Consider the following 3,025-nt stretch of genomic DNA (forward strand, 5'->3'; position numbering starts at 1 on the left):
ATTGGAGTTCTATATATATATGAGAATCCCAGAGAGAAATTTATTTATATCAAAAAACAATTATAGAGACCTGTTGGAGGTTCCTTGTACACCCAAAATACAACTCACCCAAAAAAAAAAATCTAAGGATCCTCCGTCGAGAGGTACAACTCAATCAAAACCATATCAAACCCCAAAAAATAAATAAATAAATATATATATATATATAAACCAAGCGAAAAGGAAACTATAAAAATTACAGGTTTTCAATTCTAATGTAAGGTGAGTCAATTCTATCGCCATGAATAAGTGAATTAAAGTTTGCATTAGTTTCCCTACCTACTTTAATGACTCTATTAGTAGCACTAACTTTGACCAAAAAATCTGCAGGCCTGTTTGCTTCCCAAAAAATATGATTCCAAGTAATATTAAAGTAGTGAAGTCGCTTCCTTATCTTTGTCCAAAGAATCAAATTTTGCCAATTACACAAATTACTACCATTGCAACAACAATGCACAGAAAGCGAATCCATTTTCAGAGTCAAATTCCAAAATTTCATCTTGTTTGCAATAAGTAAACAATAAATGGCCGCATCCATTTCGGAATAAGAGGGTTTAACGCATTCACAATGAGCAGAAAATGTAAATAAAACTCCCCCAGTTTGGTCATGAAAAACCCCACAAACACCTGTAGTAATAGTACTAAAGCTACAATCAATATTTGTTTTCACAAAACCAGGAGGGCTGTTCCACCTTACCAACCGAAAAAACATGTAATTATCACCCACGAATTGCTGCATAGCATCTAAGCCCACCTTTAGTTTTTGAGATGTGGTGTATGTTATCACTTTGGAAATAAAAGATTTAACATTGTTTGACATGGCCTTCGCATTATTCAAAAGCTCATAGTGCTTCCTTTGGCTTCTTTCCATCCAAAGAAACCAACATGCAATATATGGAATAATATTTTGCAAATGTAATTTAGTATTACCTCTTTTCCAAACATCAACTATTGTTGCAAATCATGGTACCCAAAATTTGGCATATCAATTAGTTTGTTTCCATATTTCCAATGAGAAATCAAATTTGAAAAAAAGTGATGTAAAGATTCCTCATCTTTTCGACAAAATAAGCAAGCATTATGTAGCCCCTTAAGCTTTAAAATATTATCCAAAGGTAATAATCAGTAATGTAAGTGCCACAAAAACAAAGATTGCGATGATTTCATCATATAATTCCACACATTACCCGCCCCAATCCATAATAGAAAAGCGATGTATTTTTTCAACAATCAAAGCTGCAAGAGAAACTTTAGAATTTTGTTTAACCCTTTAACCATTTTCACTGGTTTTATCAAAACCCAAAGCAACGATATAAAAAATCAAATCATTAATGAGAAATTTCGAAAGTTCCCAAGTATTCCAAATCTCCCTTACCTAAAAATCTCTTACACAAACATCAGTGGAATGCAAAGCAGTAGAGAAATGCGACAAAGGGCCCAAAAGAGTCCAATTATCAAACTAAAAGCTAATATTGCCAACACCAATTTCGAAAGTAATAAGATCTTCAACTTTATGACATTATATATATGTATATATATATATTACAACAAGTTGATTGTGAGTTAAACTGAACTATTTTCTAGTGGTTCATTTTCGAGCCATAGAAAATCTATCTCAGCTTTAAGACAATTAAACTTCAAGCAATTATCAAAGAAGTAGGAAACATTATCTTTTCTAGTACTTTATATTTTGTGTATCATGTGGAAGAATTTACCCTAGGCAATATTTCTAGTACATTAATTAATTGAATTTTTTTATATATAATTGATTAAGTTTTGATTGATGTCAGAATCTTCAATGGTAACTATGTATGAAATTTTGTATTAGTGTGGGCTATTATTTAGTTTTTATATATCTTTCCAAGTCTCTCTTCTCTGCCATATGACACATGCAATTATGAAATCTTTTCAGCACTTTTTTCTTCTCCACAAAATATTTATGCATATATTTCCAACACTTCTTCTGTCATCTAACCTATAAATTACATGTTATTTTACTTCAGTGAAAGTTAGTTTATGAAAAAAAAATGAGTGAGCTTAGAATCAACAGGACAAAGGTTCTTAGTATTTGGCATGCAGTTTTAATGATTATGAAATTGATAATCATTAGTCAATATTATTAGAAGATCAAGCGGCATCCAAGTGTGACATGTTCATTATCTTAAATCTATTTTATAAAGGAATGAGTGGTTAAAATAAAAAGCGCCTCGAGGTTATTTTGTAGTTAAGCAATATTATGGAGACTTCCAGGTAAAATTCTAATTGGATAAGTTTTATTTATTCGTTTAGTTTTGAGTTAATAAATAAGTCCCTTGCAAGTCACTAAGTACATCTTGAGATAATGGTAAATTTATGATGAATTGATTGCAAATTCTGCTTCTATTTTATTCGGAAGGTTTAAAAACTTCTTTAAAATATGGTAATGAAATCAGGATGATTATGCATGAATAATGAAGGGTAGAAAATGTACCAATGAATGTGAGTGGTAAAATAAATGCACAATGATTAGTAAGGAAAATGTTAGCTTTCCAAATTAGCTATAAATACAACAACAAAAACAACAACAACAACAACAACAACAATAACAACAAAGCCTTAATCCCACTGCGTGGGGTCGGCTACATGAATCCTTTTTCTCCATTGTGTCCTATTTAGTGTCATATTTTCATTTAGTTCTAGTAAATTAAGATCATTTTTAATACAAGAAGCCCAAGTCTTCCCAGGTCTACCTCTGCCTTTCTTAACACAAGTCGAATCTAAAACATCTACTGTCCTAATCGGATCACCAGATGGTCGATGTTTAATGTGACCAAACCATCTAAGACGACTTTCTCTAATTTTGTCCGTCACAGGAGCTACACCAACCCTATGACAGATATATTCATTTTGCATTTTGTCTCTTAAGTGTAAAGCCACTCATCCACCTAATCATTCTCATTTCGGCAACACTTAACTTATTATTATGCTTCTCTTTTAAAGACCAACA

At 31.6% G+C, this 3,025-nt stretch overlaps 1 protein-coding gene across 1 annotated transcript in view; it reads left to right on the forward strand.

The window, feature by feature from the left end:
• Positions 1–3,025, forward strand: part of LOC110039357 (dynamin-2A-like) — a 48,860-nt gene that overhangs the window by 37,277 nt on the left and 8,558 nt on the right. The window lies entirely within an intron of this gene.

This window comes from Phalaenopsis equestris, unplaced genomic scaffold (genome assembly GCF_001263595.1).
Source record: "Phalaenopsis equestris unplaced genomic scaffold, ASM126359v1 Scaffold000002, whole genome shotgun sequence".
Classification (NCBI taxonomy): Eukaryota; Viridiplantae; Streptophyta; class Magnoliopsida; order Asparagales; family Orchidaceae; genus Phalaenopsis; species Phalaenopsis equestris.